Consider the following 23,624-nt stretch of genomic DNA (forward strand, 5'->3'; position numbering starts at 1 on the left):
GTGTTGTAAAGAGATACATTTCTATGCTTAAAAAGCTACAGTGTAACTATTTATTCAGTATCGTGCTTGTAAGGCTCCTTCCACATCACCGTTTCTCCTTTTTGTTCTCCGGCTCCGTTGAGGAGCAGGAGAACGGAAAGGACAGATTCTGCAGATAACTGAGACCTAACTGAGCGTAACGGAGCCTAAAGACCCCATAGACTATAATGGGGTTGAATCGGTGTCCGCTCAGAATATGATCTTTGAGCGGAGACGAAAGTCCTGCATGCAGGACTGCGGACACCGAACGGACCCCATTATAGTCTATGGGGTCTTTAGGCTCCGTTACGCTCAGTTAGGTCTCAGTTATCTGCAGAATCCGTCCTTTCTGTTCTCCTGCTCCTCAATGGAGCCGGAGAACGCAAAGGAGAAATGGTGATGTGAAAGGAGCCTTAAGAAAACAGTAAACTATTAGGCATAAAAAAAATCCTGTCTTCATAGCAAAACTTTTCTATAGAGAAGTGGGTAAGGCTGTTGTCTACTGTATAGAAAGTTTGGGGTTCATACCCCACCAAAACCTTAAAAGTAAGCTTTTGGTCGTTCATTGGCTGATTAGCTGCTCGATGATATGAATTGAATATTGGGAGTAAGAATTCATATTACCTCTAATCCTGGGGCCTTTTACAGAAAAACCTGCAGTGAAGTGCTCAGTAAAGAAAACTAACCCCCTCGATTTGAAATGGCAGTGAATGAAGGAGGTTGATGAACTGTTGTCTTAAAAGGGGTTTTAACATATCCATTGTACAGTATGTGGCAAAAAAGACCCCATAATGCATATACTGTGGATTTTGTCAGTAGTGTCAGTATTGTTTGATGGCTTGCCAGTGCCTATAGAGCAATACATGCTGATTTTATGCTGTGTTCACTTGTCTTTGATGCTCGTTATATTAGTATGAAGAGACTTTTACAAATAATACATCCTACCAGCATCATCCAGGTCCTTCCTTTAGAAGTGCTTCTGTTTTATTAGCCTATGAAATGTGTCATACCAAATTACTTTAACAAAGACATTCATTGACCATGCCGTGTTTGCAGCTCATAGATCATTTGACAAGTATAAAATAGAATCATTTTGCCTTGTAGAAGAGATTAAGACAGAAAGTATAAAACGCCTTGGAATGGCTTGAGCAGCGTGTGTTGGACATCAAATGTTACAAACCTTTTGGCCCTATTTACATCAAAAGACTTTAACCACCACACACAGCTTATTTCATAAATCTTGTGAGACTGAAGCTTCTGCTTGAACAGCCTTCCCATATAATGAATGGAATCATACCTCATGCCTGTTCCAAAATTCACGTTTACTTGCAGGGATACATGATGTTTGAACATTAGATCGCCTTCAGATTTGCAGTCTAAAAATTTTCCATTTTCTCTGAAAGCACAATGGTTCTTATTCTGCCACTAAAGTATGTGCTAACAGGGGTCCATGAGTTAGTGATCTACAGTACAGACCAAAAGTTTGGACACAGCTTCTCATTCAAAGAGTTTTCTTTATTTTCCTGACTATGAAAATTGTAGATTCACACTGAAGGCATCAAAACTATGAATTAACACACGTGGAATTATATACATAGCAAAAAAGTGTGAAACAACTGAAAATATGTAATATTCTAGGTTCTTCAAAGTAGCCACCTTTTGTTTTGATTACTGCTTTGCACACTCTTGGCATTCTCTTGATGAGCTTCAAGAGGTAGTCACCTGAAATGGTTTTCACTTCACAGGTGTGCCCTGTCAGGTTTAATAAGTGGGATTTCTTGCCTTATAAATGGGGTTGGGACCATCAGTTGCATTGTGGAGAAGTCAGGTGGATACACAGCTGATAGTCCTACTGAATAGACTGTTCCATCATTACTTTAAGAAATGAAGGTCAGTCAGTCCGAAGAATTGGGAAAACTTTGAAAGTGTCCCCAAGTGCAGTCACAAAAACCATCAAGCGCTACAAAGAAACTGGCTCACATGCGGACCGCCCCAGGAAAGGAAGACCAAGAGTCACCTCTGCTGTGGAGGATAAGTTCATCGGAGTCACCAGCCTCAGAAATCGCAGGTTAACAGCAGCTCAGATTAGAAACCAGGTCAATGCCACACAGAGTTCTAGCAGCAGACACATCTCTAGAACAACTGTTAAGAGGAGACTGTGTGAATCAGGCCTTCATGGTAGAATATCAGCTAGGAAACCACTGCTAAGGACAGGCAACAAGCAGAAGAGAATTGTTTGGGCTAAAGAACACAAGGAATGGACATTAGACCAGTGGAAATCTGTGCTTTGGTCTGATGAGTCCAAATTTGAGATGTTTGGTTCCAACCACCGTGTCTTTGTGCGACGCAGAAAAGGTGAACGGATGGTCTCTATGCCTGGTTCCACCGTAAAGCATGGGGGAGGAGGTGTGATGGTGTGGGGGTGCTTTGCTGGTGACACTGTTGGGGATTTATTCAAAATTGAAGTCATACTGAACCAGCATGGCTACCACAGCATCTTGCAGCGGCATGCAATTCCATCCGGTTTGCGTTTTGTTGGACCATCATTTATTTTTCAACAGGACAATGACCCCAAACACACCTCCAGGCTGTGTAAGGGCTATTTGACCATGAAGGAGAGTGATGGGGTGCTGCGCCAGATGACCTGGCCTCCACAGTCACCGGACCTGAACCCAATTGAAATAGTTTGGGGTGAGCTGGACCGCAGAGTGAAGGCAAAAGGGCCAACAAATGCTAAGCATCTCTGGGAACTCCTTCAAGACTGTTGGAAGACCATTTCAGGTGACTACCTCTTGAATGCCAAGAGTGTGCAAAGCAGTAATCAAAGCAAAAGGTGGCTACTTTGAAGAACCTAGAATATGACATATTTTCAGTTGTTTCACACTTTTTTGTTATGTATATAATTCCACATGTGTTAATTCATAGTTTTGATGCCTTCAGTGTGAATCTACAATTTTCATCGTCATGAAAATAAAGAAAACTCTTTGAATAAGGAGGTGTGTCCAATCTTTTGGTCTGTACTGTATATGCCGTCTTGTACGTTTTTCAGCTTTTCAGTTACGTTATTTTTTTATGACCTGGCTCACACTAATAGAAACCTCTTTGCAATATACTCAGAAGAGTGTGCCTCTCTTCTGTTGAAATCCAGAAGCTTCAGTCTCTGCTTGGAGCTTCGTGGCAGAGGTCACCAAGTGAATATGGGTGCCTAGGAGATAGACTTGGCCTACTCCACTGTAATAATTTTCCATAACTTAGATGTATACTATGAAATCTGTATGTAATGCTGGATAGTTTACATGACATTTGCACCAAACTAAAGCTGGCCACATAGGGACAGCACAACATTGTACGACTGAGTGGTATTGTACTCTATAAATCACAGTTTATGGCAGCTTTACAGTGTGATGACAAAACCTCCTGGATCCTAGCAGGAATGTATAGTGAAATCTTTGACTCCAGCCAAGTCTGCTTACCTTGGTATAGTAGGACCTGCACACAAAATGTCATGTTGTCAAGCATGATCATGTCAATATGACAATCTCATCTACAGTATATTGCATCTTTTATTTTTTTAAGAAACTGAATTGAAGAGTCAGTTTGCCTGTCCTGTCAAAACAGTATTTCACTTTTTTTTTGTATGAAATATTAGTTTTTCTGGCAGTATCATGTATGGAATGTCCCTCCCTGTAGGAAATAACTTACCATTGATGTAGTCCTTCAGAAAGCCATTTTGTTTAGCCAATTTTTGAACCCAAAATGAATGTGTCTTTAAAGGAATTCTTCAATTTCTAAATATTGATGACCTATCCTCGGAATAGATCATCAATGTCATATCACTGGGGGCAACACACTATCCATTGTGGACAATGCCCGGAGCCAGACATGGAAGGTTCCATCTATTGTGCAATGGCTGTACTGCTGCTCATTTCAGAGTGGGAGCTGTCATGCGGTTACCCAGCATGGTCAGAGCCTTCTGCTTCCAACCCTGTCCACTGCTGTGTTTATTTTTGCCCTGACGGGTGCCGAAATCAGCTGAGTGTGGGTGTTCCAGATGTCTGACCCCCACAATCGGAAGACAGGTCATCAATATCTATACAGCTGAGAACCCATTACAAGCATATTTTATAACTAATATAACTTACAGTTTAAACCACAGTATAACATAGTGCAATAGGTGCGTGTTTGTGTAAAATCTATGTTATGTATTATTGAAAGGTCATTTTTAAAGTCACTCATTGCTTTTATCCGTCATTTGAAATGTAAAGGAGACAAGTTTGGAGATCGGATTGGTATAGGAGCCATTGTGCTTTACAGGAGACTTGCCTTTTAGCTTTTAGTTTGTAGATTTACAGTTGCAAGAAAAAGTATGTGAACCCTTTGGAATGATATGGATCCTTTCACAAATTGGTCATAAAATGTGATCTGATCTTCATCAAAGTCGCAACAATAGACAATCACAGTCTGCTTAAACTAATAACACACAAATAATTAAATGGTACCATGTTTTTATTGAACACACCATGTAAACATTCACAGAGCAGGTGGAAAAAGTATGTGAACCCCTAGACTAATGACATCTCCAAGAGCTAATTGGAGTGAGGTGTCAGCCAACTGGACTCCAATCAATGAGATGAGATTGGAGGTGTTGGTTACAGCTGCCCTGCCCTATAAAAAACACACACCAGTTCTGGGTTTGCTTTTCACAAGAAGCATTGCCTGATGTCAATGATGCCTCGCACAAAAGAGCTCTCAAAAGACCTACGATTAAGAATTGTTGACTTGCATAAAGCTGGAAAGGGTTATAAAAGTATTTCCAAAAGCCTTGCTGTTCATCAGTACACGGTAAGACAAATTGTCTATAAATGGAGAAAGTTCAGGACTGCTGCTACTCTACCTAGGAGTTGCTGTCCTGTAAAGATGACTGCAAGAGCACAGCGCAGACTGCTCAATGAGGTGAAGAATAATCCTAGAGTGTCAGCTAAAGACTTACAAAAGTCTCTGGCATATGCTAACATCCCTGTTAGCGAATCTATGATACGTAAAACACTAAAACAAGAATGGATTTCATGGGAGGATACCACAGAGGAAGCCACTGCTGTCCAAAAAAACATTGCTGCGCGTTTACAGTTTGCACAAGAGCACCTGGATGTTCCACAGCAGTACTGGAAAAATATTCTGTGGACAGATGAAACCAAAGTTGAGTTGTTTGGAAGAAACACATAACACTATGTGTGGAGAAAAAAAGGCACAGCACACCAACATCAAAACCTCATCCCAACTGTGAAGAATGGGGGTGGGGGCATCATGGTTTGGGGCTGCTTTGCTGCATCAGGGCCTGGATGGATTGCTATCATCGAAGGAAAAATGAATTCCCAAGTTTATCAAGACATTTTGCAGAAGAACTTAAGGCCATCTGTCCACCAGCTGAAGCTCAACAGAAGATGGGTGTTGCAAAAGGACAACGACCCAAAGCATAGAAGTAAATCAACAACAGAATGGCTTAAACAGAAGAAAATACACCTTCTGGAGTGGCCCAGTCAGAGTCCTGAGTCTCCTGACCTCAACCCGATTTGAGATGCTGTGGCGTGACCTCAAGAAAGCAATTCACTCCAGACATCCCAAGAATATTGCTGAACTGAAACAGTTCTGTAAAGAGGAATGGTCAAGAATTACTCCTGACTGTTGTGCATGTCTGATCTGCAGCTACAGGAAACGTTTGGTTGAAGTTATTGCTGCCAAAGGAGCTTCAACCAGTTATTAAATCCAAGGGTTCACATACTTTTTCCACCTGCACTGTGAATATTTACATGGTGTGTTCCATAAAAACATGGTAACATTTAATTATTTGTGTGTTATTAGTTTAAGCAGATTGTGATTGTCTACTGTTGTGACTTAGATGAAGATCAGATCACATTTTATGACCAATTTGTGCAGAGTTCCATATCACTCCAAAAGTTTCACATACTTTTACTTGCAACTGTATCTCTCTCAGGGATAATGTGTCACGGCTGAGGACGGGGAAAACCCTCAGCCGTGCGATGCCACGTGATGTTAGTCGCTTCTCGGCCAGGACAACAGAATAAGGGAGCAGGTCACCTCCTAACGCATCCCTAATCCGACCCTAACTCCTAGCTGCATGAGCTGACATTGAAGGTAGGAGGGCCCGTGCTCAGGAACCTCGGATCCCTACTCACCCTCCGCCAATCCCTGAACTAGGAGCTGGGTAGACCACCTGTTCCTCCTGGATGCGGAGAAACAGGAGTCTAAAACTGGCCGAGCTGCAATGGGATGTAACCATAAACAGACTATGGATATGGCAGGAGAGTGAAAGACTTCCACCTCTACCTGCCACAGACACACTGACTGGATCCCTGGACACAAGTGCTGGCTGTCCACACACAAACATAAAAGGACACTGCACACATAAACACACAGGGACCCAGAACCATAGCCGCAATAATAACAGACACCACATAGACATAAACTTAACATCACATAAACATATTGTATCACAATTTATGACCACAAGGGTGGCCCTCACTGGCAGATGGTATATGGGACCAGGAGAGTGCCTCCAGCTTACTACAAGGCTCGAGTACCCATCAGAACTCAGGTCTCAACTGAGGTTAAATAGTCCATGAAGTTACACCCACAATCAGACACACCCAGTGCACACACACTAGGAAGGGAATTAACCCTTCTCACACCAGGGAAGGGAAGACAGCAACTAAAAGGGGAATACACACAATAAACCCCGTGCACACCAGACAAGGAAAGTGCACACATAAACACAAGTTGCCAAAGACAACCGCATGCATGGACAGCGAGCAGCCCAGCAACCAGCTCAGGCTGCTTCACCACCCAACAACCACAATTTGCCAGCGGCAACCACACATGAGGCAAGATACTAGCCCTCACCTGTGGTTGACAACAATACCAGACCGCGGGCAAATGCATGTGGGTCCCAAGGAGTCACGACCATGACCATGGTCGTGACATAATGTTGATGGTATTGTGATAGGAATTAATGGGATTGTAATATGATGAAACTGGTTTTCGAAATGTAAAATTTAAATATGTTTTTCGTACCACTAAATACTGCAGGGAGGTAACCAAGGAACATGCAAGCCATATCAGTGAATCGACAGGACCATATTACGGTAGTCTATCATTTTTCACAGTTCTGATAGATATAGACATCAGATGTCAGGTAGTCACTAGTGTAACTTAATTATAATGTAGTCACAGAGTACTTTCACCAGTGTAAAACGTAACCTTTACTGATGATCATTAAAAATCACCCAATTTGGTTTTGGCAGCCGAGCGTGATGGCCGCTTGAACTTGCTGCTCCTGCACAAAGCGACTAAACTAGCAAGGTATACCCTCTAAAGTGCCTGGTGCCATACACCACACGGTGTCTAGAGATCCTGGCAAGATGCCTAGGGGCAAGAGAGCTCCCGCCAAGCAAGGCAAGTTGGATTTCTACTTTGATAAGGACGCAGACGCCTCTCAGCAGAGCCCAGCGGCGCCGCCATCTTCACCTCGTGAGGCCGAGAAGGATTCTGCATCCTCTCCTATAGGTCAGCGGGGATCACAGCCGGAGACCGATTCCCTCATGCATCTACCTGAACGCCGGACCCCACCGTCGGACGGCTCCGTTGACTCATCGCCCTTATCCGGGAGCACACAAGCGCAGACGCCATGCTGTTCAGGCGCGGGAAACCGGGTGCAGCTGAGACCCCTGCTCCAACCGGCTGCAGAAATGGAGGTGAGCGCTGAGGGCCCAGAAGGCCATTCCGTTACAGATATTCTACACAGGCTGCCCACCTCCGATCAGCCTGCGTCGGGCAACCTCCTGAAGGAGATGTTGATTGCATTCAGTGCAGCCCTTCATTCTGACTTCTCCTCACTGATTACCCCGCTTAAATCGTCTGTCGCGGGCTTGGAGTCGAGGGTTTCGCATGTGGAGGTCAAGATGGGCGAGTTTGCGACCTCGCACAACCAGCTGATAGACAATCAGGCGGCCATGCAGGCAGACATCGACCGCATCCAAGCTAAATTAAACGACCTAGAGGATCGCTCTAGGCGTAACAACATTAAATTCCGGGGCATACCAGAGGATATTAGTCCCTCGGAGCTGATGGACTATCTTGGATCCCTAATGAAAAAGCTACTGCCCTCATTTACAGATCAGGCCCTGATGATAGACAGAGCTCACCGGCTCCCTAGACTCCGGCACCTGCCGGAGAATACCCCCAGGGACACTCTAGCCCGCATACATTTTTTCCGCACGAGGGAGGCTGTGCTAATGGCGGCCCGCCAGCTGTCTGAGATGCCTGCGCCTTTCCAGCCAGTGAAGTTGTATGCAGATTTATCAGCAGCCACATTAAGGCAAAGGCGTCTACTGGCTCCCATCACCACCGTTTTCAGGGAGCACAGTATCGCATATAAATTGGGGTTCCTGCTCACCCACAATGGCAAGCAACACAGCATCATGTCAGTGGAGGAGGGTCGTCGCCTGCTGAGCTCATGGAACTTTCCTTTACCCGCGGAAGATGACCTCCAATCGTCGCATCCACGCCACTTAGATGCAGAATGGCGCACCGTTGGTGCTAAGAGGGGCACCAAGCATTAATACCATCTTATTCATTTGTGCACAGGAGTGCACTCTAGTGCTTGGCATCAAACAGGACTAGTTCCCCTTTGGTCCTAAAACCGGATTTACACCTCTGTGGGTGAATACTCACTCCTGTTTGAACGATGTCTGTTCCCTTTTTTCTTACTTTACCGTTATGTATTTGTTTTTTACTGTTTGTCATTTGCCTATACTGTCATAGTCACGTACCAGATAATGTCGTTGGGTGAAATGGAGGTGGCTCTGGGAGAGGGCCTCCCGTGGGTTTCCAATGGATCACAGCGTGTGTCCTTAGCCTTCTAGGTATTTTCCATGGTTCTTAAACTGGTCTCTCTGAATGCTAAAGGGCTGAATTGCCCACAAAAAAGGTCCTTTATGTGGTCAGAAGCACTTGGCCTCAATGCAGATATTTTATGTGTACAGGAGTCTCATATACTAAGCAAAGATGCACATAGGATCAAACATCATCTATTCCCTCATGTCGTACAGTCTCATTACCGCAAAAAGCAAAGAGGAGTCATTCTGGCCATTAGGAACTCTGTTGCCTGTTCAATCGGTAGTACGTTCATAGACCAAAATGGTAGATTCATCATCTTAACGTGCACTTTGAACAATATAGTGTATATCATAGTGGCCGTTTATGCCCCAAATAGGCATCAGATACACTTTCTAAATAAAGTGTTAGCGAGAACGGAAAAACTACGTCAAGGTCACTTAGTGATCTGTGGAGACTTTAATCTAGTACCTGACGCTGAGATAGATTCCTCGGCCACAAATAGAAGTTCCTACCCCACTCTGGGTCCTCTTTTGAGACGTGAGGAGCTGTACGACATTTGGAGAGTTCAACATGCATCTGAAAAGGATTACTCCTTTTTCTCCCCTGTGCATAATTCCTACTCCCGCATAGACCTTTTCTTGATTAGCAGGTCACTCCTACAGCTGGCCTCACAGTCTACGGTGGAAGTGATAAAATGGTCAGATCATGCTGCTATCTCCTTATCTATTCAGGAAACATATAATGTATGTGATACTCTCTGGAGATGTAGTCCTTACATCATCTCCAACCCAGAATATAGAGCAGAAGTAGATAGAGCACTAGCTAACTACTTTGAGCTAAACGTGGGCTCAGTCTCTAATCCGTGTAGTCTATGGAATGCGCACAAGGCCTTTATTCGGGGTATCTTTATCAAACTGGGACACCAGGCGAAAAAATTGAGAGAACGGAAAATAAATGCCATACTCTCCCAAATTACATCCCTAGAATCCCTAAACAAATCCTCCTTATCTGCAGAGAGGGTAGCCCAATTACGTAACCTGAGAACGCAACTTAGGGAAAGTCTCCTTTTCACGTATGAAAAAAAACTTGAGGGCCTCTAAAGCCCGCTATTACTCACAGGATAACAAAGCAGGGAAACTATTGGCACGCCGCTTAAAAATAAGAGCCGCCAAAGCCAGAATCCCTCATCTAGTTCACCCTACCAAAGGGCATAAGATATATGACCCAAGAGCCATAGCAGATCAATTTGTGGAATATTATTCGGCCTTATATAATCTGAAAGACTCCCCTGAGATAGAACCTATATCACCCCTTGAGATTAGCTCTTATCTAGAGAAACTACACCTCCCGGCCCTAAACGACCATCAGAGAAATAAACTGTCTGACCCTATTAGTATTTCCGAGATAACTAAAGCCATATCCTCACTTCATCCTCATAAATCTCCTGGCCCGGATGGTCTAACCAATATTTACTATAAGACCTTTCAAGACCAACTTGTTCCCCATCTCTTGCCAGTCTTTAATAAGGCATTCATAGAGGGTTCATTCCCAACCGAGATGCTGTCTGCTACCATAATAGCTCTGCCAAAACCCGGTAAAACGCCTGACAGACCCCAAAATTTTAGACCTATCTCTCTGTTAAACACGGACCTGAAGACTTATGCTAAGATTTTAGCCACTAGATTAGCAGACATTATACCACTTCTGACAGCTGCTGACCAGTCAGGATTTGTCAAGGGTAGACAAATCACTGATAATTCCCGCAGGATTCTAAATATCATAGATACTATTAATCGTAACGGGACGAGTGCGCTGCTGGTGGCCCTAGACGCAGAGAAGGCGTTCGACCGACTGAACTGGTCGTTCGCCTTCTCTGTGTTGAAAGTAATGGGGCTGGGGGAAGCGTTCATAGAGGCAGTGCGTGCCCTTTACTCTAACCCCTCGGCTAAAGTCTTTATCAATGGGGCACTATCTGGAGCATTTCCCTTAACCAATGGAACACGTCAGGGGTGTCCCCTATCTCCCTTGATATTCATCCTGGCGATGGAGCCTCTAGCTCAGGCCATTAGACTCAGCCCAGATATCCCTGGGATACAAATTGGGAGGTGCAAGCACTGCATATCTATGTATGCGGATGATGTGCTCTTGACACTCTCATCACCTCAAATTGCCCTTCCGGTGGCACTTTCTATTATTAAAGATTATGGTCGGTTATCATATTATAAAGTAAATGAATCCAAATCCCAAATTCTCCCTTTAAACATGGTGGACAACCTGATAGAATCCCTAAAGATTTCCTTCCCGTTTGATTGGAGAAAGGATTGCATTAATTATCTGGGTATACACTTACCTCCGTCCCTTCCAAATCTGTTTAAGAGTAACTATCTCCCTCTGTTGGAGATGATTAAGAGTGACTTTACCTCAAAAATGTCATATCATGGGTAGGGCGTATCGCGACGTTTCAAATGTTCATCTTGCCAAAGCTTCTGTTTATCTTCAGAATGGTCCCTATTAGAGTCCCCGCCTTCTTTTTCAAGAAAGCGCAAGGCCTGCTCAGTAACTTTGTGTGGTCTGGGAGTAGGCCCAGGATAGCCACAGGTACTCTCATAAAAAGTAGACTTAACGGTGGTCTTAATCTTCCAGATATTGGGGATTATTTTCTGGCCTCCCAGGTCCAGGTGCTGAAGAAATGGTGGACTTCAGATATTCATACTCCATGGGTACAGATAGAGGCTGCTTCAGCCCCAAGGGGCCATCTCAAGGCTCTTCTGATCGATAGCCTAGGAGTCTCTAGATCTAAGGTTCCTCCTTTACCCATCGTAATGAGGACTTCGCTACATCACTGGTGCCTATTCCATAAGAGTTGTAAGCCGACTCCCCTCTCGCTATTAAATATGGCGCCTTTGCAATTAATGGAATTGCATATTCCTGAGTTATACCTATCATCATGGAACCTCTTAGGTATCAACACGCTTAGTCAGCTATTTAATGATAGCTCGTTAAAGTCTTTTAGTGAGCTGCAAGAAGAATTCGGGATTCCCAGGGGAGATTTCTTTAAATTTTTGCAGGTTAGACACCTCTTACAATCAATGCCACCTTACCAGGTGACTGCGCATAAGGGAATTTTCGAGATATGGGCCCGGCCACCTAGTACTGACCGCAAGGAAGGGATTGGTTCTCTATATCAGGCGCTTGGCTTGAAATCCACATTCTCTAAATCGGCTCCACTTCAAGCATGGGATAAAGAATTGAAAGTAATTATCCCTGGTATAGAGTGGATAGCAACGTTCAAATTCATCTCCAAGACTTTCCGGAGCACATCCTTGTATGAGGCGGCCGTTAAGTCATGTCTGCGGTGGTACTATACCCCTGACAGGCTGAGCAAAATGTACCCTGGTACGTCTCATCTTTGTTGGCGGGGTTGCGGTTGCTCTGGTACATTACTACACATCCTCTGGGAGTGTCCCCTGATATTACAAATCTGGACTGATGTGTTCGAATTAGCTTCTCAGTTCTGTGGTTCTACGGTCAATAAAAGTGTATTCACGGCTTTGTTTTTCAGGGGTATACATGATGTCCCGTCTCAGTGTAGAATTCCGGTAGCACATTTATTGCTGGTCACTAAATTACTGCTAACCAAATATTGGAAATCAGCCTCTATCCCGTCTAAAGCTGAAATAATAGCTAGAGTCCATAGCAATTGTGTATACGAGAAAATTATGGCTTATAAGGAGCATAGAGTGGACAGGTTCTTGTATCAATGGGGGCTGTGGATGCAGTTCCAGCCCAGGACCCAGGGCCAGCCCTATGACGTATCGCTATGATGTTGTCGGTATTTTATATGATTATGCTGTTATTCCAAACAAAGGCAATGACTCTGTTTCTGTTATGTTTGTTTGTTGTTTTTTCTTTTATTTTCTGCTCTCTAATACTGGTATACTTGTATTAGATTACTCATTGACAACTGGAATGCACCGCCATCTAGGTGTACACCTATGTATGAACAACTGCTTTTTGTATCTGATGGCGTATATTCTCGCTTGTATTGGACATTTTTCAATAAAAATTATGGAAACAAAAAAAAATCACCCAATTTGATATAAATGAAAACTTTACATCCAGTGTCTTTTATCCTGCATACTTGTAATGTGATGAGCAAATTGTACTGTACTGTACGGTAATTTGACATTGTGGAAGATGATGTATGCTATGATTTTCTAATAAAAAATTTGTGAAATAAAAATCACCCAATTTGTGCCCTTAAAAAGCATATAACAATGAGGCTGGGCAGGACAAGGAAAGGAAAGGAGAATTGACTCACACTTGCCTATCAAAACGGAATGGCTGCCCCGATAGGTGCGATCCTATGTCAGGAACATCCTGATAGGTCCTATATGTCCCTGACAAGGGACAGATACCGCCACCTGAGATGTGATCTAATATGACTACAGTCCAATAGTAATGTCATAAATCAATGAATGTATCTGAAAATAATAAAGTTACAACAACAAAAATCGCACATAATAGATATATGCTCCCAAATAAACCAGGGGTGCCCAGGTTTTGATCACCAGTGGAAAAGCAAGGAGCACATACCATATGTCCCAGGAATAACACCTTTAATCATGGGAATGTAGTTTAGTATACAAACAGCATGTTATGGACCTGATTGACATATAGTTTTATAGTCTTTTTTTTTTATAGGTCTCTTATTGACCGCTATCTGTGTAGGTAAGGCTTACAGGTACTATTAAGACTGCCCAGTGGACTAAGTTTAGAAAGAGCAGGGATTCCAACGAATAAAATGCAGCTTATATTTAATATTTTCCCATAAAGCTTGCATACTTGCAAAAATAAGAGATTGTGATCTCCATATATGAAATGCTACAGGCCTAGCTTTGGGAAAACGTTTGTATGCATAGGACTTTGCAGTTAATGCTGTTTCCTAATATATATTGTAAAGGAATTGACTTATCAAGCTACTTGTTGCCTTTTCCAAATGTTGTCATTGCATAAAAGGATGTATATGGTTCCGTGGATATTGCTCATGTGTCAAATTATAAATGAAAGAAGCTGTAAATGTAATCTATTGCTTGAGATGTGAGAAAAATGAGGTAGTCTGCCTTTTACATCATGAAGATGACTATAAAAGGATGGAATTTGGATCTAAAAATAAGTTGGTTAAAGCATTAGCATCAACCAAGTCAAATTTCCACATAAAATGGAATGAGGCATACAAATAAGCATGTCTTTAGCTCACACCAGCTAACCACAAAAATGTAGCCCAAAGTACAAAACCTTTTGCTCTTCAAAATGAATTGCAAACGTGCCAATGAACTATGTATGTACAAAAGGCCTTCTAAAAGGATCAGTGATCACACTTAATTAAAGTGAGACACTAGAACAACTGTGCTCGGCTGGAAAGATAATCTAATACCTGCCCACAGGACAATCCATGATTGCTTTTACGAGCTTGGCTTAAAAATTTACAAAATGACATTTATACATTTTGCTATATTTTAAAGAGGTTTTTTTTTTAAACATCCTTTAATATAATCATTTATGAAGTTAGCTGTAATTGTGTTTCTTTTACCTTTTAATATAATCATTTTATGAAGTTAGCTGTAATTGTGTTTCTTTTACCTTTATTGATCCTATCCTCCGTTCTGGGCTGTGGTCACATGACCATGTCCATGGAGCATTTTCTTCCTTCCTGTGATATTATGCCCATGGGTGTGTCCAAGCAGCAACAGGGACAGTGATAGGGGAGTGTCTATTAACTAGCTGGGTAGGAGGAGCTGTAAACTAGCTGGGTGGAGCTGGCGGTGTGGCAGAGAAAGGAGAAGTGCATCATGGGTTTGGTTGGATACAGCAACAGGAAGTGCTACATACAGGATGTCAAGTAAGTAAATGCATGAGCATATCTGATAAACTATAGTAACCTCAGAAACCCCCTTTAAGTGCTGTGAGGTAGGTAGGTACTAAATGTTCTTCTGCGATGCAAAATCCATATAATTTTTAAATAGATGCATGATGAGCAGTTTTGCAAACCAGACTAAGATGACATTTCTATCAACCAGCCTTATTTTAAGTTATTTAGCCTTTTTGCAATGTAAAAATTGACATATATTTGTAAATCAGACGTATGTTTATCACTTACAAAGATTATGGCAATGTTTTGCTGGGATGACAATTTTTTTTTTTTTTTTTTTTACAAAAGTGAAAAAGCGAACATCAGCCATATTGGTTGTTACTAGAGATGGGTGAATTTCATATTTTTTATTGCAATTCTGCTTTTACCACCAAACGAAGCGTGAACGAATTTCATAACATGAAATTCGCTCATCTCTAGTTGTCACCCTTTAGTGTTTCTTTTCAGAAACTAATGGCAAAACTAATAGTTTGCTGAGGAGCTAATTCAAGGGTGACAACCAATACGGCTGTTCTTCACGTGGTCATTTTTGCAAAAAAGGCACATAAATTACAGTATTCACTGTAAGGAAATATGTTTACCAGTTCTTACCGCACCTTGCTGTGAATGTATGAGGCAGTGATGGTGTGGGCACCGGACCTGTGCTTGGGCCCTCAGCAGTGGGTTTCAGCTCTAGTTACACAGTCCTGATCAAAAGTTTAAGACCACTTGAAAAATGCCAAAAAATCATATTTTACATTGTTGAATCTTAACAAGGTTCCAAGTAGAGCTTCAACATGCAACAAGAAGAAATGAGAGTGAGACAAAACATTTTTTGATCATTCAATTAATTAAAAATAGCGATTAAACTGAAACAGGCTGTTTTTCAGCTGATCAAAATTTTAGGACCACATGCCTTTAAAAGGCCAAATCTGTGCAAAGATGTGGATTCATTGTCATTTTCTGTCAGGTAGTCACAAGTTGTAATGGCAAAGACAAAAAAATTCTCCCTTTTTGAGCGTGGTCGGGTTGTTGAACTGCATAAGCAGGGTCTCTCACAGCGCGCCATCGCTGCTGAGGTGGGACGCAGTAAGACAGTCATTTGGAATTTCTTAAATGATCCTGAGGGTTATGGAACAAAAAAGTCAAGTGGATGACCCCAAAAAATGTCATCAGCACTGAGCCGGAGGATCCAATTGGCTGTCCGTCAAGACACAGGACGATCCTCGAGCCAAATTAAGGCCCTTACTGGTGCTGACTGCAGCCCCATAACCATCAGACAGCATCTGATACTAAAGGGCTTCAAAACAAAAAACGTCTTCAAAGACCTCGTCTCCTTGAACGCCACAGAACTGCTCATTTGGACTTTGCAAGAGAGCACCAAACATGGGACATTCAAAGGTGGAAAAAAGTTTTATTCTCTGATGAGAATTTTTTTTACCTTCATGGTTTCCAACGTTACTGGCATGACAAGCAGATCCCACCTGAGATGTTTTCTATGCGCCACAGTAAAGGGGGCGCCATAATGGTCTGGGGTGCTTTTTCCTTCAGTGGAACAATGTAGCTTCAGGAAGTACAGGGGCGTCAAACGGCCGCTGGCTATGTCCAGATGTTGCTGAGAGCATTCCTCATGACTGAGAGCCCTTGTCTGTGTGGTAACGACTGGGTTTTTCAACAGGACAACGCTACAGTACACAATGCCCGCAGGACAAGGGACTTCTTCCAGGAGAATAACATCACTCTTTTGGCCCATCCTGCGTGTTCCCCTGATCTAAATCCAATTGAGAACCTTTGGGGATGGATGGCAAGGGAAGTTTACAAAAATGGACATCCGTTCCAGACAGTAGATGGCCTTCGTGCGGCCGTCTTCACCACTTGGAGAAATGTTCCCACTCACCTCATGGAAACCCTTGCATCAAGCATGCTGAAACGAATTTTTTAAGTGATCAACAATAACGGCAGAGCTACTCATTACTGAGTTCATGTTTGGAAGTTGGATTTCTGTTTTGGGGGGGGGGGGGGGGGTCGTTTTTTTTTTTTTTTGGAGGTGTGGTCCTAAACTTTTGATCAGCTGAAAAACAGCCTGTTTCAGTTTATTTGTTGTTTTCATTAAATTGAATGCTCAAAAAATGTTTTGTCTCACTCCCATTTCTTCTTGTTGCATGTTGAAGCTCTACTTGGAACCTTGTTAAGATCCAGCCATGCTAAATATGATTTTTTGCAATTTTTCAAGTGGTCTTAAACTTTTGATTAGGACTGTATAATAACAATATACAGAACATATAGCAGAACACAATATATATCATATATAAATATCTTTGTATATTATATATAAATATCTTGTATATGCTGTGTCTGATAGGCTTCTTCTGTCACCACACTGGAGCCCTACAACATGATCATGGGGCGCTAAATGGTTGCCTAGGCATCCATGACCTCCCAAAGACCCCTAAGCCTGCCATGTCAGCAGATTTTTATCTTTGAAACTGGGTGACCTGTTGCATGTACACTTGGCAGCTGAAGGCATCTGTGTTGGTCTCATGTTCATAAGTTCCTACATTGTTAGGAAAAATGAAGATTTAATATATGCAAATTAGCCCCTAGGGGCAATGGGGAAGTTGCCATTAAACCTAAATGCTCTGCTCTCTTTGCAACTGCTGCTCCCTCTGCACTCTGACAGGGCTAGGTGTTATGCTGTTTACACTGTTTCTCCCTGTCAGTCAAAGTGGAGAGGTTGCGGCAGTTGCAGAGAAAGCCAGAGACTCTAGGGGTAATGGCAACTCCACCATTGCTCCTAGGTGTTCATTTGCGTATATTAAAACTCAATTTTTTCTCAGCAATGTGGGCTACAAAATTACAGCTACTTTCATAATACATGATATTAAAGGATTTAGCAATAACAAATAGAAAATAAAAGGAGGGTGGAGAGCGGACAACAGTTTAGCTGGTGAATCCCCGCACAGAAGGGAGGAAAATTAAAATCACTTAATGTTTCTCTTTATAAGTACCATGTAGTCTGGGAAAAGGGACATTTGATTTTGAGTTGTATATGTCAAGGGACTGTCAGTAGAAAAGTCTTCCAATTTTCAGAAAAGCTTTTAGTTTTTTTGCTCCTTGCGAATGGCCATGTGTATCCAGTCCATCTGTAACAAACAGGACAACTTCTCCAAGAATAGCCCTTTAGAGGATAACTGAGAGGTTATCTACAACTGTAAAATTACTTTTCCCTCTATGGCTGCTACACAGTGAATTTGTTTCAGCTATACGTACTGGGTTCAAGCCACTCAGAAATTAATGGTTCATACAGGACAAAGTTTGTTAATTGAGTTTTTTCCGACGCCACAGACCTGTTTCCGAAGTTCTGGATATTGGGGTATATCCACACACAGTAGAAAATATCAACCCTGGTAACACCACATTTTGGACATCGTCCTGTAGGGTATATTCCCATCAGAAAACCCCTATGTGGAGAAATACTGTATATGACCTGTGTAGTAGCTGTATTTCCAGATGAGTAGCTAAGGAAATTAAAGGGGTATTCCGCTAATTTGTTGTGTGGATAGGGGATAACTGTTAGACCATTAGGACCCCCATTAATCAGGAGAACAATGGCCATGTACCAAGCATTGTATTCGTCTATGTCCGACAGATGAATGAAACAGCAGTTTGCATGCTCAACCTGCTGCTCTATTCATTTTGGGGAGCCATGTGGGGTATAGGGCCTCGTGATCGGTGGTGGTTCCATCAGTAAGAACCCCGGACAATCTACTAGTTAATCGCTATCCTATGCATAGGGTATCATGTAAAATTACCAGAATACCCATTTAAGAATTGTAGAAGTATCTATTGAAGGCATGGCTTCAGTCCACCTTGTAAGAGTGGTAGATATAGTTCTATAGTGAAGGCCAGATAAGAATACCTTATGCAGATGAGATATAAAACATTTGGATGTGGTCAGTAATAGAGAGTTAAATACAATTTCTTGTAATACTGTCTAAAATGTCTGATGGGGTAAATTAAGAAGTGAAAAAGTGCGAGACAATGTTGGGTCTATTTTATGATCACCCTACTAACAGTAGATAAGTTGAGATTGCTAATATATGGAAAGTTGAATCAACCATGTAAGTGTGGTTGCTGAATATGAAAGGCTATTTTGCTTTCTACCCCATATTAATGCTCTGAAAAGAAAATGAATCATACTTTTTCCCTTGGGCGGTAACAAATACAGTAACATTGGTATTTCAATAATTTTTGAAAGGCTTGCCCTACCAATAGATAACATTTTTTCTCTCAAAGAAAAAATAGTTTCTGGACTACTGATATATGGAGTAATATTTTCACAGCTGTGTCACGGTTTTCTTGTTGTGTGCCGTGACACGTTAGCCACACATGTTGGTTGCCAGGGGAAACGCGTTGTTGTTACAGCGTGTTTGTGATTTCCTCCTTCTCCTGGTTCTTTCCCTGTCTGGCGTTGGAGGTATTAACTTCTTGGCTAGGTGTGTTCTGGGTATTGCCTCGTGGCTTTACTTAACCACTTCAGCCCCGCTAGGTGAAACCCCCTTCATGACCAGAGCACTTTTTACACTTCGGCACTACACTCCTTTCACCGTTTATCGCTCGGTCATGCAACTTACCACCCAAATGAATTTTACCTCCTTTTCTTCTCACTAATAGAGCTTTCATTTGGTGGTATTTTATTGCTGCTGACATTTTTACTTTTTTTGTTATTAATCAAAATGTAACGATTTTTTTGCAAAAAAATGACATTTTTCACTTTCAGCTGTAAAATTTTGCAAAAAAAACGACATCCATATATAAATTTTTCGCCATATTTATTGTTCTACATGTCTTTGATAAAAAAAAATGTTTGGGCAAAAAAAAAAAATTGTTTGGGTAAAAGTTATAGCATTTACAAACTATGGTACAAAAATGTGAATTTCCGCTTTTTGAAACAGCTCTGACTTTCTGAGCACCTGTCATGATTCCTGAGGTTCTACAATGCCCAAACAGTAGAAAACCCCCACAAATGACCCCATTTCGGAAAGTAGACACCCTAAGGTATTCGCTGATGGGCATAGTGGGTTCATAGAACTTTTTATTTTTTGTCACAAGTTAGCGGAAAATGATGATGATTTTATTTTTTCTTACAAAGTCTCATATTCCACTAACTTGCGACAAAAAATAAAAAATTCTAGGAACTCACCATGCCCCTCACAGAATACCTTGGGGTGTCTTCTTTCCAAAATGGGGTCACTTGTGGGGTAGTTATACTGCCCTGGCAATTTAGGGGCCCAAATGTGTGAGAAGAACTTTGCAATCAAAATGTGTAAAAAAAATGACCGGTGAAATCCAAAAGGTGCACTTTGGAATAGGTGCCCCTTTGCCCACCTTGGCAGCAAAAAAGTGTGACACATCTGGTATCGCCGTACTCAGGAGAAGTTGGGGAATGTGTTTTGGGGAGTCATTTTACATATACCCATGCTGGGTGAGAAAAATATCTTGGTGAAATGCCAACTTTGTATAAAAAAATGGGAAAAGTTGTCTTTTGCCAAGATATTTCTCTCATCCAGCATGGGTATATGTAAAATGACACCCCAAAACACATTCCCCAACTTCTCCTGAGTACGGCGATACCATATGTGTCACACTTTTTTGCTGCCAAGGTGGGCAAAGGGGCACATATTCCAAAGTGCACCTTTCAGATTTTGCAGGCCATTTTTTACACATTTTGATTGCAAGGTACTTCTTACACATTTGGGCCCCTAAATTGCCAGGGCAGTATAACTACGCCACAAGTGACCCCATTTTGGAAAGAAGACACCCCAAGGTATTCCGTGAGGGGCATGGCGAGTTCCTAGAATTTTTTTTTTTTTGTCACAAGTTAGCGGAAAATGATGATTTATTTTTTTTTTCTCTTTTTTCCTTACAAAGTCTCATATTCCACTAACTTGCGACAAAAAATAAAAAATTCTAGGAACTCGCCATGCCCCTCACGGAATACCTTGGGGTGTCTTCTTTCCAAAATGGGGTCACTTGTGGCGTAGTTATACTGCCCTGGCAATTTAGGGGCCCATATGTGTGAGAAGTACTTTGCAATCAAAATCTGTAAAAAATGACCGGTGAAATCCGAAAGGTGCACTTTGGAATATGTGCCCCTTTGCCCACCTTGGCATCAAAAAAGTGTCACACATCTGGTATCGCCGTACTCAGGAGAAGTTGGGGAATGTGTTTTGGGGTGTCATTTTACATATACCCATGCTGGGTGAGAGAAATATCTTGGCAAAAGACAACTTTTCCCATTTTTTTTATACAAAGTTGGCATTTGACCAAGATATTTTTCTCACCCAGCATGGGTATATGTAAAATGACACCCCAAAACACATTGCCCAACTTCTCCTGAGTACGGCGATACCAGATGTGTCAAACTTTTTTGCTGCCAAGGTGGGCAAAGGGGCACATATTCCAAAGTGCACCTTTCGGATTTTGCAGGGCATTTTTTACACATTTTGATTGCAAAGTTCTTCTCACACATTTGGGCCCCTAAATTGCCAGGGCAGTATAACTACGCCACAAGTGACCACATTTTGGAAAGAAGACACCCCAAGGTATTCCGTGAGGGGCATGGCGAGTTCCTAGAATTTTTAATTTTTTGTCGCAAGTTAGTGGAATATGAGACTTTGTAAGGAAAAAAGAAAAAAAAAGAAAAATCATAATTTTCCGCTAACTTGTGACAAAAAATAAAAAATTCTAGGAACTCGCCGTGCCCCTCACGGAATACCTTGGGGTGTCTTCTTTCCTCAATGGGGTCACTTGTGGCGTAGTTATACTGCCCTGGCAATTTAGGGGCCCAAATGTGTAAGAAGTACCTTGCAATCAAAATGTGTAAAAAATGGCCTGCGAAATCCGAAAGGTGCACTTTGGAATATGTGCCCCTTTGCCCACCTTGGCTGCAAAAAAGTGTCACACATGTGGTATCGCCGTACTCAGGAGAAGTTGGGCAATGTGTTTTGGGGGGTCATTTTACATATACCCATGCTGGGTGAGAGAAATATCTTGGCAAAAGACAACTTTTCCCATTTTTTTTATACAAAGTTGGCATTTGACCAAGATATTTTTCTCACCCAGCATGGGTATATGTAAAATGACACCCCAAAACACATTCCCCAACTTCTCCTGAGTACGGCGATACCACATGTGTGACACTTTTTTGCAGCCTAGATGCGCAAAGGGGCCCAAATTCCTTTTAGGAGGGCATTTTTAGACATTTGGATCCCAGACTTCTTCTCACACTTTCGGGCCCCTAAAAAGCCAGGGCAGTATAAATACCCCACATTTGACCCCACTTTGGAAAGAAGACACCCCAAGGTATTCAATGAGGGGCATGGCGAGTTCCTAGAATTTTTTTTTTTTTTGCATAAGTTAGCGGATATTGATTTTTTTTTTGTTTTTTTTTCACAAAGTCTCACTTTCCGCTAACTTAGGACAAAAATTTCAATCTTTCATGGACTCAATATGCCCCTCACGGAATACCTTGGGGTGTCTTCTTTCCGAAATGGGGTCACATGTGGGGTATTTATACTGCCCTGGCTTTTTAGGGGCCCTAAAGCGTGAGAAGAAGTCTGGAATATAAATGTCTAAAAATGTTTACGCATTTGGATTCCGTGAGGGGTATGGTGAGTTCATGGGAGATTTTATTTTTTGACACAAGTTAGTAGAATATGAGAGTTTGTAAGAAAAAACAAAAACAAACAAAAAATTTCCGCTAACTTGTGCCAAAAAAAATGTCTGAATGGAGCCTTACCAGGGGGGGGGGGGGGGGGGTGATCAATGACAGGGGGGTGATCAATGACAGTGGGGGTGATCAATGACAGGGGGGTGATCACCCATATAGACTCCCTGATCACCCCCCTGTCATTGATCACCCCCCTGTAAGGCTCCATTCAGACGTCCGTATAATTTTTACGGATCCATGGATCGGATCCGCAAAACACATGTGGACGTCTGAATGGAGCCTTACAGGGGGGTTATCAATGACAGGGGGTGATCAGGGTGATCACCCCCCTGTCACTGATCACCCCCCCTGTAAGGCTCCATTCAGACATCCGCATGATTTTTACAGATCCATGGATACATGGATCGGATCCACAAAACACATGCGGACGTCTGAATGGAGCCTTACAGGGGGGTTATCAATGACAGGGGGTGATCAGGGTGATCACCCCCCTGTCACTGATCACCCCCCCTGTAAGGCTCCATTCAGACATCCGCATGATTTTTTACGGATCCATGGATACATGGATCGGATCCACAAAACACATGCGGACGTCTGAATGGAGCCTTACAGGGGGGTTATCAATGACAGGGGGTGATCAGGGTGATCACCCCCCTGTCACTGATCACCCCCCCTGTAAGGCTCCATTCAGACATCCGCATGATTTTTTACGGATCCATGGATACATGGATCGGATCCACAAAACACATGCGGACGTCTGAATGGAGCCTTACAGGGGGGTTACCAATGACAGGGGGTGATCAGGGTGATCACCCCCCTGTCACTGATCACCCCCCCTGTAAGGCTCCATTCAGACATCCGCATGATTTTTACGGATCCATGGATACATGGATCGGATCCACAAAACACATGCGGACGTCTGAATGGAGCCTTACAGGGGGGTGATCAATGACAGGGGGGTGATCAGGGAGTGTATATGGGTGATCACCCGCCTGTCATTGATCACCCCCTGTAAGGCTCCATTCAGACGTCCGCATGTGTTTTGCGGAT

At 42.5% G+C, this 23,624-nt stretch overlaps 1 protein-coding gene across 3 annotated transcripts in view; it reads left to right on the top strand.

Moving 5' to 3' along the window:
• WDR27 (WD repeat domain 27) overlaps positions 1–23,624 on the top strand; it is a 679,631-nt gene that overhangs the window by 214,571 nt on the left and 441,436 nt on the right. The gene's annotated exons all lie outside the window — the stretch shown is intronic.

Source organism: Bufo gargarizans, chromosome 4 (assembly GCF_014858855.1).
Source record: "Bufo gargarizans isolate SCDJY-AF-19 chromosome 4, ASM1485885v1, whole genome shotgun sequence".
Taxonomy (NCBI): domain Eukaryota; kingdom Metazoa; phylum Chordata; class Amphibia; order Anura; family Bufonidae; genus Bufo; species Bufo gargarizans.